This window comes from Herpailurus yagouaroundi, unplaced genomic scaffold, assembly GCF_014898765.1.
Source record: "Herpailurus yagouaroundi ecotype Mexico unplaced genomic scaffold, PumYag 28, whole genome shotgun sequence".
In the NCBI taxonomy this organism is placed as follows: Eukaryota; Metazoa; Chordata; class Mammalia; order Carnivora; family Felidae; genus Herpailurus; species Herpailurus yagouaroundi.
This window is the reverse complement of record NW_024412376.1, coordinates 164,494,602-164,509,521: the sequence shown is the minus strand read 5'-3', so window position 1 is coordinate 164,509,521 and position 14,920 is coordinate 164,494,602. Positions and strand designations below refer to the sequence as shown.

At 52.9% G+C, this 14,920-nt stretch overlaps 1 long non-coding RNA gene across 3 annotated transcripts; it reads left to right on the top strand.

Moving 5' to 3' along the window:
- The first annotated feature begins 22 nt into the window (after window positions 1-22).
- LOC121038747 (uncharacterized) lies at window positions 23-3,885 on the top strand. Of its 3 annotated transcripts, XR_005794486.1 has the most exons (3): window positions 23-748; window positions 1,761-2,619; window positions 3,579-3,885. It is a non-coding gene; the product is annotated as an uncharacterized LOC121038747 (long non-coding RNA). The 3 variants fall into 3 exon arrangements; XR_005794485.1 differs by lacking the exon at window positions 23-748 and having other exon boundaries at window positions 1,069-2,619; XR_005794487.1 differs by lacking the exon at window positions 23-748 and having other exon boundaries at window positions 1,069-2,763.
- The last annotated feature ends 11,035 nt before the right edge of the window (window positions 3,886-14,920 follow it).

Sequence of the window (14,920 nt, the reverse complement as noted above, 5' to 3'; positions counted from 1 at the left end):
CCCTGAACTCCGCCGCGGCTGCCCCACCCCGGACCCCAGACCCGGCTGGGGCAGCGCGGCTGGCGGTGCGCCGCCCCACCCGCGGCCCGGTGCAGCCCCCGCCTTTCCGGGTGCAAGCTCCACCTGTCTGCGCCCCCTCCTAACCGCGTCCTGGGATGGCTGGAGTGGGCGGTTTAAAATAAAGACTCCAATTTTTTTTTTTTTTTTTTTTAAAGAAACCCAGAAGACCAGCTAAAGAAATGTGACACGGCTCTTTTTATTAAGTAGGCAAAAATAAATTCTGGAACATTCGAAAGTAGGAACCAAAAATGAGCACTAACCTTTTAATCAAAGTCTCTTCACACCCACCCACCTGACTTAACTGTGATTCCCAGTCCTGTCCTTAAAAAGCGAATACTCAAGTACGATAGGAGGGTGGAGCCCGGGAGATCACCAATTTACCGAGAGGAAACCCGTCCGGAGGAGGGAGTGACCTGCCTGGGGTCATTGTTCATTGATTGATTTATTGAGCACCCACCGGGCGCCAGGCGCCGAGCTCTTCTGTTCAGGACTTGCAAGGCCACCAGCTCACAGGCTCAAGGCAGAAGCGGAAGCAGAACCTGGGAAGGGGCCAGCTGGGCAGTGCGCCGGCTGCTGGAGGGATGGCTATGGAGAACTCTCATTTACATACTACCTACAAAGTGGTTTTCTGCACACATTTCTTTTACTCTTCGGAAGAACCCTGGATGTTGTCATCCCCATACCACAGGTGAGGAAGCTGAGGCTCAGAGAAAGTTATTTTTCCTAAGCCTTGATGCTAGTGGGTTGGGGAGAGGGGGAGGGGGACGCTTCTGACCTCCGTGTACCACGCTGCGTCTCAGAGGAGGCAGGATTGGAATCCGGACTCCGGGCTCTGAGTGCTGGGGTCTTCCCTTGCGCGGCTCCGTTGCGTCAGCTTGCTCACAGTTTTGTTTTGCGAGGTTCAGAGGTTCATCGCGGTTGAGTGTGCCTCAATCACAAATCACAGTGCATTCATTCAGTCAGCATCTTCTGAGCACCTGTGCTGGGTTTGGCTCCGGGCCAGGCCGGGGTGGCCCAGCCTTCTTGGAGCTCAGCCTAAAAAAGGGAGGGAGAAGCAGGAAGGGTGTGGAAAAGCCAGGGTGGTCTGGAGCAAGGGAGAGCCAAGTAAAGGAGCCGAGCTGCCAGGTACCCCCAAACCCGGGATTTCCCAGACCAGTGAGAGCTCCCTCCAAATGGGAGGGATTTGCAGAGCGATCAACTTTGAATTTTTGCCACATTGGTAACGTTGCTGTCATCTACACTCATTTTGGGAAAGAATTTATGAACGGCAAAAAATAAAAATAGTAACAATGTATCTCGGATATTCTGAGAAGAAAGGAAACTCGGTTGGCAATGTTATAGCTATACACACAAACACACAAGAGTTTACTAACCTTATTTTTCTCATTTTGCCACAGACCAGGTTTTCTAAACCATGAAGTAGTGAAATCAGAAGGCTTCTTAGAGGGCAGAAGTATTTAAACTGAGCAGGAATTAACTAGGATTAGTAGGATTTAGAGATGGTAGGGGAAGATTCTAGATTAGAGAATGAAAGTGTCTCGGTTACTTTGTTTCCTTAACAAAATAGCTCCCTGTGCCTCAGATGGTTTTGCTTTGAGAAAAGTCCTGGAAGGTTGGGCTGACTCCAACCTCAGGGACTTTGCACTTCCTGAATCATCTCTCCCCCATATCTTTGCATAGCTGGCTCCTTCTTGTTTCAGGGCTCAGCTACAATGTCCTCTGTTCAGAGACACCTTCCCTGATCCCCAGCGTAGAGTGATCTGCTTTCCCGGTCGTGATGCAACCGCCCTGTTTTTGTTTTTTCTTCCTAGTTCTTATTAGTGTATGAAATCATCTCGATTGTATGTTTGTTTAGTCGTTAAACTCAGCCTTCCCCCCACCCCCAACCCCAAGACCTGCATCCCAGGAGAGACGTCATCTTGTCCGCAGCGTTCACAGACCCATCGTGAGACCTGCCGGTTTGTGGGCAAATGACCGAATGGCCATCTGTACCGTAGTCCAAGAGGACATGCGGAGAGAAAACAACCCTGCTCGCTCAGGTGAGCAATTGGGAACAGCGTCTCCAACAGGAACCCTGCACTCTCTACTATGCCACCCTGCCTGAGACCTTTCTTAAGCCTTCTGAGAAATGATCAGCTGAGTTCAAACCAGAATAACAGTAGTTCCTTGGCTCTTGAGGGCTGTGATCCGCAGGGAAGGAAAAGAGGCCGGAGGACTCTGGTGTTAAGGCACAATCGGTATGGGTGTGCAGGAGCCCACTTCAGGATTTTCTCAGCATAAGTCGGCAGCCATTCATTTCGCGTCTCCAGCCCCAGGACCCGGGGCTGCCGCTCTTTGGCCCCTCCATGAGGGGGTGGCGGTGAGAGCGGGAACAGGACCATTCCTAGTGCCCTCCGACCTGGATGTCCTGGATGCCAGCAAGGATTCAGGCCCATGCCAGCTGGGGCAGTGGTTTTGTGACCACACCCCTGAGTCCGGAATGCTTTGTGATGCCTCTCAGCTCCTGCGTGCCCACTGGCAGAAAGCAGGAGCTGGGCCTCCTTGGCTCTCTGACCTGGGGTATGTATGTAATCTCCCTTTCTGGGGCTCAGTTTCCCCTTCTGCACAACAGCGGATTTAGGCAGGAAGATTTCAAAAGTATCCGCCCATTTTGGTTTTTATCCTCTGAGTGTTGGAAACAAAATTTCAATGAAGCTGACTTTGGTAAAAGGGAGAGGCCATGTGGGGGGTTGGGGGGGGCGGGAGGTATGCAGGAAATCTCTGGGGGCACCTGGGTGGCTCAGTCTGTCTGGCGTCTGACTTCGGCTAAGGTCACGATCTCGCGGTCCGTGGGTTGGAGCCCTGCATCGGGCTCACTGCTCTCAGTGCAGACCCCATTTTGGATCTTATGTCCCCCTCTGTCTCTGCCTCTCCCCCACTCATTCGTTCTCTTTCTCTCTCTCTCAAAAATAAATGAAAATAAATAAATAAATAAATAATCAATAAATAAGTACATACAAATCTCAGGTGTCCCCCACACAATATCTGCTCCGTTATTGAGCCCAGCTGCACTCACATTGTCCCAACCCCTGACCGTGGTCAGCTGGGGGAGGCTATCCCCATTTGCAGTTGGAGATGTGGAGGACCCCCAAACAGGTTAGTGGCTTGCCCCGGGGGGCCAAACTGCTACTAAGTGGCAGGTTAGGGGGCTTGCCCCTGGGCCACGTGGCTACTAAGTGGCAGCTTAGGGGCCTTGCCCCTGGGCCACACGGCTACTAAGTGGCAAGCACCAGCATTTGATTGTAGCCCTGCTCTTGCTACTATGCCGCACGTTTCCATGAAGGTCCATCCTGAGTCAGCTTTGAGTGACTCAACGATGATGCCCAGATGAGAACCCCAAGCTGAGAAGCTCCCCATTGCCTCCCCACGGGCCCAACACCCTCATTTAGGATTCTGACTGGTCTCCTCCACTCAGATGCTGTCAGTCAAGGCAGTGAATGAACCCCTCCTTCTTGACTTTTTCCATTCCTCTCCCCAAGCCTACAGCCCCTCCAGACACCTCTCCTCTCAGCGGCCCTGCATCCCCTTCAGGAGTGGTAAATGCTACTCCAGCATCTGAAGAGTTGAGGTCAAGCCTCTGACACAGCCTCGCACTATGACCTTGAGGAGCCCGCCGACCTCCATAGGGCTTCCATTTCCCAGTATCCGAAACGATGCAGAGACAATGGCCTTGTCCTGCTCATCTGTCAGTTATATTAAGGGCTGAACAAAGTCAGACGTATGATGTCCTCTGTAGACTCTATACGCATGTAAATGTCAAGTCTCATTACCCTTTTTTCAAACTCATTCCAAGGACTGATGGCTTTATCCTCACTCCTGCCCCCTCCCCCCCCGTTTGGAGAAAACTCAACAGAGTCACCAGCGACCATCTAATCTAGAGGTTGGGTGGCATGCTGGCCAAGCACACAGGCTGGACGGATGGGTTGAACCTGGGCTTTACCACTTACTAGCTTGCCGACACAGATAAGCTATTTTGCCTCTCAGTTTCCTCATCTGTAAAATGGGCATAACATAGTAGGCTCTACCTCAGAGAGCTGTGTATAAGCGAATCCACCGAGGGGGTCAGAACAGTGCTGGGCACACAGCAAATATGCAACGAATGCCAGCCCTTTACACGTGAACTCTTCTCTGATTCCCTCTTCCTCTCCCCGCCCCCCCCCCCCCCCCGCTGTCACTCTGCATGCTCCTGGGTGCTTTCCTCCACCCTGCAGCCTGAACTCACATGGAAACGGACCCTGACCCTTTTCCGAGGTCCCAGACCTGCCTCCCACACTTGTCCACCCTGCCGGTGAGGCCTGCACCCCAGCATGTCCACAGCTGACCTTGTGCCCTGATCTGTGCCTTCCGCCCACAGTCCGTGCCCCCGCGCCCTTCTCCATTTATGGCATTGCCCTCTGCCCCTCTGCTGAGCTAGAGCCCTCATGCACTGCTCTGCTGAATCTGCTTCAGAAATGAACGTGCGGTCGGGCTGGCTATGAGTCTGGCACCACCACTTGACAGCTATGCAACCTTGAACAAGTTACTTCCTCTCTCTGAGCTGGTCTCTGTGTCTTGAAAACAGAAACAACCAGAGATCCCTCGGGTAGCAAACACTCATCTCTTGATTCAGCTGCCCAGGATACGAAGCCCATTCTGATCTTTAGGAAACCCGCCCACCTACCAGTCCAAGTAAGAAGCAAGGCCAAAGTCTCTCTACAGGAGCCCAAAGGCTAGACATTGACCACACCTCCCTCCCAATCTCCCGGCCTCAGCCCCGATGGCTTGCCATCAATGACAACACAGAGCAATTCAGGAGGCTTCCCTGTGCCCAGGTTTGCTTTTCCATCCCCAAGAGGACCCTGCGTCTGGGCGATTGGTGCATAAAGGGCTTGGAAGTGATTTTTAATCAACATTTTAAGCTATGAGCATAGCCTACCGGTGGCTTGTCAGCAGCCTGGCCTTTTGTAGGAGAGGATGTCCCACCCAGCTGATATTTAAAGGCCCGGAGCAGGTGATCTGGAAGGTCGTTCCTCCCCTTTCTCCATCAAAGGAGGCTCCCCGGCTGTCATACCAAGAGAAGAAGGCATGGGAAAGAATGCCGTGCAGAGAAGCACGGGAAACCTGGGGGTGGACCAGATCCTCTCCATTTACCCCCGTGTCTTAGCCTGGACAAGTTCCCTCCACCTTTCTTCCCAGGGCACAGCGTGAAGCAGATCCCAGCCAGCCAAGGACAACAGGAAATGGACCTTTTCGTCCAACCACTGAGGGCACAGGGCTCTCACACGGTCACTGATGTGTTCTAGCACACTTCACAAGCACTCATGGGCTTGCTCTGTGCTGCATGTCGGGGACCGGGGTGAATCAGACACCGACATTTTATAAGGCCCTGGTCCTACTGGATTAGGGCCCCCCCCCCCCATTGTAGGATGACCTCATCTCAGCTAATTACATCTGCAAAGACTCTATTTACAAACAAGTCCACCAAGGGGCTGGGGGTTAGGAGTTCAACATGTTTTTGCTGGGGGGGGAGGCGGAGGGGACACTATAACCCACAACACCTACTCTGTCCTTGGCCTTGCATCTTATACACTATCTCACTTAACCTTTATCTCTTCTCGGGAGGGACTATTATTGTTGTCTTACTTTCTGGGAAACAGCCCCGGAGAATTTATTTTTAATTTTATTTTTATTTATTTTTAAAAAATTTTTAAATCCGAATTAGCATATAGTGCAACAGTGATTTCAGGAGTAGATTCCTTAGTGCCCCTCCCCCATTTAGCCCATCCCCCCTCCCACAACCCCTCCAGCAACCCTCTGTTTGTTCTCCATATTTATGAGTCTCTTATGTTTTGTCCCCCTCCCTGCTTTTATATTATTTTTGTTTCCCTTCCCTTATGTTCATCTGTTTTGTCTCTTAAAGTCCTCATGAGTGAAGTCATATGATTTTTGTCTTTCTCTGACTAATTTCACTAGCATAATACCCTCCAGTTCCATCCACATAGTTGCAAATGGCAAGATTTCATTCTTTTTGATCACCGAGTAATACTCCGTTGTATATATATACACCACATTTTCTTTATCCATTCATCCATCGATGGACAGTTGGGCTCTTTCCATACTTTGGCTATTGTTGATGGTGCTGCTATCAACATGGGGGTGCATGTGTCCCTTCGAAACAGCACACCTGTATCCCTTGGATAAATGCCTAGTAGTGCGATTGCTGGGTCGTAGGGTAGCTCTGTTTTTACTTTTTTGAGGAACCTCCATACTGTTTTCCAGAGGAGCTGCACCAGCTTGCATTCCCACAGCCTCGGAGAATTGAAGTGATTCTCCCAAGTCCACAGCTGAGCTGGCTGTGCCAAGCCCAAGGACCCAAGCCTTCCAGGTTTCTCCCCTCCCTTCCTTCCTTCCATCCATCCATTCAGCAAACACTTGCTGAGCTCAATCTGACCTGCACTGTGCTGGACTCTTGGGAGGCAAGGGTAAATAAAGTCAGCCTGGCTCCACGGAGCCTACAATCTAAGGAGGAGGAAACTATAAAACGTTTACATGTGTCATTACTAACTGTGATAAATGTTGCAAGAGGCGGCAAATGGGAGGAATGGACTCGGCTGTAGCTAGTTTAGCTTAGTCAGCGAAGGGCTTCTCCCAGGAAGTGCTATTCTGATGGAGTCTTAGAGAATGAGAAGAACTGGGTTCTTCGTGGTCAGGAGAGGAGGGGAGGGGAGGGGGAGTGTTCCGGGCAGAGGAATAACACATGCAAAGGTCTGGAGGCAGGAAAGGTCCTAGTGCATTCAGAAACCGAAAGCAGCGTCGGCATGGCTAGAGGATTGCAGAGGACTTTGGAGAGGTGGTGTGTGTGTGTGTGTGTGTGTGTGTGTACCTGCGTGAGTGTGAACAGAGTGCGGATCAAAGCCAGAGCTTGTAAGCTATGGCAGGGAAGACTAAGTCTTGGCTTTGGAGGTATTCGGAGCCTCAAGACTCGTGAGTGCCAGGTCAAATCCGAAGCCGGAAAATGTCCCCCGTTCCCGAGGTAGCCTGCCTGGGAAGCAGAGCAGTGACTCGGGAGGAGTTGGGGTTCTGAGCGTGGCTCGCTGGGTGACCCCGGGCAAGTTGTGACCTTTCTTGGGGCTCCTGCCTCCTCCCTTGCAAAGCTATCGGTGCTGTGTGCACCCTCAGAACCTCTGAAGAGGGGAAGGGGGCAAGCCCTTTGGTGACCCGCTGCCCTTGACCTCTGACTACATCTCAGGCTCACGTGAAGTTGCAAGTTCACATAGCGTCAGGAGCCACACTCGGGCTGAAGCTGTCTGACTCCGGGTGGCCGCTGAGGCTGTTTCCTCACCTGCGAAAGAGTATTAATAATGCACACCTTGCGCACGGCATGAGCCTTTGGAATTCGCTTCACCTGCATTTGCCTTCCAGGAAGGCCCTACGTATTTGTACCGTTAGCGGCAAGTGCTCTTAGGGAGCACCTGGTACGCGCAGGTGCTGCGCTAAGAATTTTCACCTGTGTTGTATGTCCGCGTCACCCACCCCGCAGGTGAGGACGCTGAGGCTCAGAGAGGAAGTGACTCGTCCAAGGTCATCTCTCCTCGTCTCGTGCCCTTTCCACTTCAAGCAGCCAGAGGTGCCCCAAGATGGGACAGCCCTTCTGAGGAATGGCGAGCACCTCGCAGGTGGAGTCTTCGTGCACAGCCCGATCCCTTGGCTGAGATCCTGGAGGAGATACTGAAGCACCTGCTGTGGTCTGGACAGGATGATATCCAAGGATCCTTCCAACCCTGCAAGTCTGAACAGGATTGAAGGGTAGCGAAAGAGTGCATTTACTGGGGGCGCCTGGGGGGCTCAGTGGGTTAAGCGTCCTGCCCTTGGCTTCGGCTCAGGTCACGATCTCACAGTTCGTGGGGTCGAGGCCTGCGTCAGGCTCTGCGCTGACGGCAGAGTCCCTCTGTCCTCTCTGCCCCTCCCCCACTTGCGTGCGTGCAGGAGGCAGGGAGGGTGGTGATACCGGTTGGAGACCCCAGGGGCCTGGAAATTCCCGATACCACATCGGTCATCGTTGAGTCTCCTGGCTGTCCTTGCTGTCCTCCCAAGGACCCTGTGCAGACCCAGTAAAAAGGGCAGCATGTGGATGCCCCGACTAGGTCAGGCTGGTGACAATGCATACGAAATGCTTCACCACCTCAGGCCAACCCAGGTCGTGCTTATCCGAACTCCGAGCCCAGAGGACCAACTCCTCCACTGGCCAGATGCCTGGCCTTGGGCAAAGTCTGTTCCCTGCTCTGAGCCTTAACTTTCTCACCCATGAAGTACTTATGAAGACAAGAGTCTCCACCACCTAAGTTGTTGTGGGTCTAGAGGGAGACCGATGATCTCTGTAACAGGCTTGCTCCCTGGCCCAACATCTGGACCACAGGAGTTAATGTTCATTGTGACAATCGGGAAGGCTGGTGTCATTGCCCCGGGGCTGGCAGAGGCTTTGTTTGGTTGTCACAGACTTTGCCTGGAGAGGGAGCTAGTGGCATCTGTGGGTAATGCGTTGGGAAAGGAGCTGAGCGATCTTTCCAGACCTGGCTGAGCAGGAGGCGCCATCACGGGAGCCGACGCCAGCCACAAACAGGACCGGATGGTTAGACGCACAGAGCCCAAGAGCCAGGACATTTACCTGAGACTGCTGGTCAAGCTGTACAGGCCTCTGGCCAGACGAACCGGCTCCACATTTAGCCACATTGTGTCGAAGAGGGTGTTCGTGAGTCCCGCCAGCGGTGGCCTCTGTCCCTTTCCCCGATGATCAGGAGGATGAAGCTTCCTGGCCGAGAGGAGAAAACTGCTATGGTTGTAGGGACTGTAACCGACGAGGTGAGTGCCCAAAAGGTACCCGAACTGAAGGTGCGGGCAGTCGTCCCCAAGCCGCATCCTCAAAGCCAGGGGCAAGGTTCTGGCCTTTGACCAGTTGGCCCTGGACAACCCCCCGCCGACGGGCTGTGGCACCGTCTTGCTCTCTGGTCCGTGCAAGGGCTGAGAAGTACACAGGCATTTTGTCAGGGACCTCAGAGAAGTCTACACCAAATCCCACAGGAGATCCAAGGGCTGGAAGTTTGAGCTCACCAGAGGCCACCCAGCCAGCTGCAGAAACTAGCCCTGGATCCTGGCTGGTTATTAAGACGATTTTAGATGCAGGGGCAGCTGGGTGGCTCAGTCATTAGGCATCCGACTTTGGCTCGGGTCATGATCTCACGGTTCGTGGGTTCGAGCCCTGCATCAGGCTCTGTGCTGACAGCTTGGAGCCTGGAGCCTGCTTCGGATTCTGTGTCCCCATCTCCTGTTCACACTTTGTCTCTCTCACTCTCTGAAAAATAAATAAACGTTTAAAGATTGAAAAAAAAAAAAAAGTATTTTGGATGCAAATTAAAAAAAAAAAAAAAGAAGAAGAAGAAGGAGCTGAGATGTTTAAAGAGGAAGGGAGGGCGGCATTTGCTGGGCGTGTGCTTTGAGATTTCCCCTTCTGGTTTCCCACCAAACCTTCAGTAAAGCATATGAGCCTGACAGTGCTTTTGGAATCAGATTTGATCTTAGGGGGCATGTAAAGTGGGCTTCCACCCCCCACCTTTTCAGTCTGTTCTCATCTCAGCAGCCAGCATGGTCTGATTATGGACCACATCAGATCATGTCATTCTCCTACCCTAAACCCTCTAGTAAAGGGCAGTCCTTTTGCCACAAAGGCCCTCCCATCAGGCTCCTTCTGACCTGCTCTCATAAACCCCGGTGCCACCTGCAGCAGCCACATGGTTTATGCCCTTCCCCACGTCTGCCCAGTCGGCCTCAGGGCCTTTGCACTTGATTTGCCTCCACCTGTAATGCTCTTCCCCTGCATACCTGTGTGGGTTACTTCCACACTGAGTTCAAGGTGGGTCAGAAGTTATGGGTATTAGTTTCCTGGGGCTGCTGTAACAAAGTAGCACCAAATGGGTGGCTTAGAACAAAAGAAATTTATTCTCTTAGGATTCCAGAGGTCTGAAATCAAGGCAGCAGCAGAACCACATTCCCTCCAAAGACTCTAAGGGAGAATCCTTGGTCTCTTCCAGCTTCTGATGGTTCCAGACATTCCTTGGCTTGTGGCCACATCAGTCCAATCTCTGCCTCCGTGGCCACTGGGGCCTTCACATCGCCTTCTCCGTGTGTCTGTCTTCTCCTCTTCTTATAAGGACACTGGTCATCAGATTTAGGGCCTCCCTGGACAAATCTAGAATGAGCTCACCTCCAGATCTGTCACTTAATGACATCTGCAAAGACCTCTTTTCCAAATATAGCCACACTCAGAGGTTCTGTGGACATACCTCTTGTGTCCACCGTTCAATCCACTAGGTTATGTCCCTAATCATCGTCCACGGTCATAAAATCTCACAGCCTTTCCCCTTCGCCCTGTGTTACCTGGGTTTTTCTTCCTAGCACTAGGCATCGCATGCTTCTCTGCATATTTATTTGTGTCTGGCCCTCTGCCTGCTCTAACTATGAACTCCAGGCAGGGCTCTACCTGCCGTGTGCACTGCTGTGTTCCCAGCCCCTAAAACAGGGCCTCACACACCGCAGGCACTCAAATAAGGATTCGCTGAATGAATAAATAAAGATCAGAGGGTGCCAACGATTTACGGCTCTATTTGGGTCATTCCTAAGAATTGTTACTAACAGCTCATGATGCTGCAGTGTTTACAGGGAAAATGAATATAATTGGTACTCATTAACGTGGATATTATATTTATGTTTATATGCCATAATTATGTCATCGTCTGATGACAATGCTTAGGTGTGCTTGGAGGAAGCTGGCATCTTCCAGAAAGAAGTGACTGTAGCTGAGGATGTGCGTCAGGTGCGCTCACGGCTCAGAGGCGGGGGTTTTGCTTCTCAGAGCCAACATGGAAGAGTCGGACAGGGTGGGTTTCTCTGCCTGGCAGTTGCATAGACTTGGGCAAAGCTCCTTTCCTGCTGAGGCCCTTCGAGCTCAGCCTGGGGGACATCAGGGGGCAGGAATGCCACCTGTCTTGCCTCTCCTGACCAGAGGCACTTTTTCCACCGCTTCCCCGGAGCTTGGGACTTCCGCAGCGGAGATCCCTCCAGAGGTAAAACGGAGAGGATCTGGGGCCACCCCTAACCCTGAGCTGGAATTCTACTCACCCTCAGCCATCATTTCCAGGAGCAGAAAGAAGGTCCCTCAAAGCGTGACATCCAGGATGGAGTGTTTCCGATGGGTGGAGATTTTAGAGGCTGGGGCTGGTAGGCTCCATGCGGGGATGCTGGGGCCCCAGAAGGCGATTCTCTAGTAAGAGGGGTGGGCAGCCGGTGTAGGTGAAGGGGCCTGGCCAGGAGCCGAATGGAGCAAATTCACCCTTGCCTGCCCCCGTTCCCCTGGCACGCTGTGGTCCAGCAATACAGGGAGGCACAAGAAAGAAACCCACGCCACCGAGCCTCTGCTCTGTCCCTGCATCATCTCATTTCACACTCAAAAGTGCTCCCATTCGTTGTGCAAATGGGGAAACTGAGGTTCACCTTAACCAGGGTCACCCAGCACACAGACCTCGGTCCAGGTTTTGTTTTTCATGTAGTTCCGCGTTGGGCCCTCAGGCCTTCCCCCATGCCGCTCCCCAAGCTCGGGGCGCTTCTCAGCTCGGACAAACGTACTCATCCTCCCGAGTCCGCCTCACGCGTCCTTTTGTGTCCCCCTCCCCTGCCCCGCAGCTGCCCTGTCTGTCGTCCCCATGACACTGGGCCTGCGTGCTACCTGTCTCCAGCACCTCCCTGCCAGCTGGCAGTCTGTGCTCAGTAAGGGCTTGTGCAACCAGGCTCGGGGCCGGCCCGAACGCCACCACCTCCAGGATGCCTTTCTGGGGCCCAACGAGACCTTCCCTGTCCACCAAGAGCTCTGTTGGCCTTGCTCCTGAAAAGCCCTACTCCATTACCGGTCTTCCCGTCTTGGCAGGATCTATTCCTGTTTATTTACTTGTCTACTGCCTGTCAACCCGCGGGTCAGGGCCTGGCCCAGAACAGAGCTCGGTGCATGGTTGGTGTTCGAGGAAGCAGACTGTTCCCGGCACCCAGAGGATCCTGGGGTGAGGGAGGGCTCTCAGGCCCATTGGAGCTGTGAGAACACGCCTGGGCCAGGAGCCCAATGGATCCCACCCACCCCTAGACCGTCCAGCTGGAAGGCCCCTGACGCCCTCCCAACCTAACCCTCATGTAGGAGTGGAGACACGCAATACAGAGAAGGTGTGTTGTGTGCCCAAGCTCACACAGCAGAAGTCACCTGACACCCCCATTCTCCTGACTTCATGGCCACTGATCTCTCCTCTGTCCCAGGTCACATTTTGTGTCTTCCCTTAGTAAAGTATTCAGCTCTTCCTGGAAGCCACCCTCTCCCCCTGAATTGTACCCATTCAACAGGCACATGGCCTGGAAGTTTCTGGTGGGGAGCCACGGGCAGGGGAGTCACTCAGACCTGAGTCTGAATCCTTCCTCTCCTGCTTCCCAGCAGAGGGACCCGGCAAGTTGGGTCATTTTTTTTTTTTTTAATTGTCTTAATTGTAGTAAACTACACATAACACAAAATATGCTATCTTAACCATTTCTGAGTACACAGTTCAGTGGTGCTAAGTACATCCATAATGTTGTGCAAACTTCCCACCGTCCACCTCCACGATGTTCACCTTGCCAAACTGAAACTGAACACGGGGAACCGCCTGTACCCCCCCTCCCCGCCGCCCCACCCCTGCGCTCACCAGCCGCCATTCTGCTTTTTGTGTCCATGAGTTTGACGCCTCTCGGGACCCCGTGTAAGCGGAGTCGCAGCATTTGTCTTTTTGCGACTGGTTTATTTCACCGAGCATAACGTCCTCAAGTTTCATCCGTGGTGCAGCAGCTGTCAGCATGCCCTTCTTTTCTGGGGCCGAATGACGTCCCACTGCACGGACGCGCCACACTTCGTTCACCCCTCGATGGACACTTGGCTTGCTTCCTTCCACCTTTTGGCCACTGTGAATGCTGCTGTGGTTCCTTTCTTTCTAGGCCCTTATCTTTCACTTGAAAAACACTGTCCTTGTCCTCATATGCTTACATGAATTCATTTGCCTGCTACTTGCCTAACGAGCCACGGAGGCCTTGTTTTTCTTCTTCTTATTTTAGAGAGAGAGAATGCGCGTGCAGAGGGAGAGAAAGAGAAAAAAAAATCTTAAGCAGGCTCCACGCTGGGCCCAGACCCCGAGCCCACCGTCCCACGACCCTGGGATCATGACCTGAGCCAAAATCAAGAGTCATTCGCTCGGGGCTCCTGAGTGGCTCAGTTGGTTGAGCGTCCAACTTCGGCTCAGGTCACGATATCACAGTCTTGAGTTCGAGCCCCACGTCAGGCTCTGTGCTGACAGCCCGGAGCCTGGAGCCTGCTTCGGATTCTGTGTCTCCCTCTCTCTCTGCCCCTCCCCCGCTCATGCTCTCTCTCTCTCTCTCTCTCTCTCTCTCTCTCTCTCTGTTAAAAAGAAATAAACACTGGAAAAAAAAAAAAAAAGAGTCATTCGCTCAACCAACCGAGCCGCCCAGGCGCCCCATCACGGAGGCCTTCTTAAGCGGAGAAAAATGCTAGCGTTTGCTGGCCGCTTTGTGTGTATTTACGAATCAAATCCTCACAGGCCTATGAGGCACTTGCCATTCCTCTCTCATTTTACCGGAGCAAAAGAAATAGAGACCTTGCCCAAGGGAGAGCAACAGCCAGAAAGTGGCAGAGTGGTGACAGGGACCCTGGCCTCAGCCACACATTCCGCCCCGTGACTGGGTTTATCCCATCCGCCAGCCGAGTGCGGCGTGTTCTCGGATTCACGGGGGGCCCTTCCTCATAACGTGCCACCGCTGTGCCCCTGGCTTGTGTGAAGCTTGCCCGGTGGCAGTCTCAATTCAGCTGCCCTGGGGAGGAAGATGGAGAAAGACGCTAGAAAGTTCTGCAGTGCGTCTAGTTGGCGGAAAGATGCGCAGTCTTTTGAAAAACAAAAACCCATCTTTGGAGAAACAGAACAGCCAAACTCATACAGGAATTATGTGGAAATTCCTATTTCCTACATCTTTCTTGAAAAAAAAAAAAAAAAGTCTCGAAAACCCCACATTCTTCCTTGTTGACACCATCCGAGGGAATATGGAACAGTATTCACAGGGAGGCATTAATTTACCGCCCAAACCGTCAGAACCCATCCCCTAACCCGTTTCCAAGGTCAGTTGGAGGGGAGGCTGGAGGCGATGCCCCAGAAACGTTGCCTGAAGGGGCAAATTGCCATAATGTGACCACACCCTCTGTCGATCTGACGCCCTTCCCGACTGTGGCTTGATTTATAGCATCGCGTTGGAATTTCTGTCTCGAGACCATCTGGCCTAATTACCCCCCTGGCTTGCACAGGCCCCTGAAACTGTTGCTGGTTTTGAGGCGAAGGTCCTGGTGGGTCCTCAGAAGAGCCCCTCCTGGGTAACCCCAAAACCTCAGCAGCCTTCCAGGCGGCGTCAGCATTGGCCCCACCTTGTCCGTTGCACTGGGATTGGAGAAATCAGCTGGATCTTTGCATCCAGGAAACAAACAAACAAACAAACAAACAAACAAAGCTCCTTTGCCCCTAAGCAGTTGGCAGCTCGGGAACTCAGCACCCTGACAACAGCTCTTGTTTCCTGAGAGTCTGCTGTGTGCCAGGTATTTGCACCCGTCCACTCGCGGACCTGCCCCATGGTCCCTCCAGGCCCCCACCCCCCTTGTCAGGTGAGGCTCTGAAAGGACCAGCGAGTCTCCCAAGGCCACCAAGCACGGAAGTGCAGAGAAAGG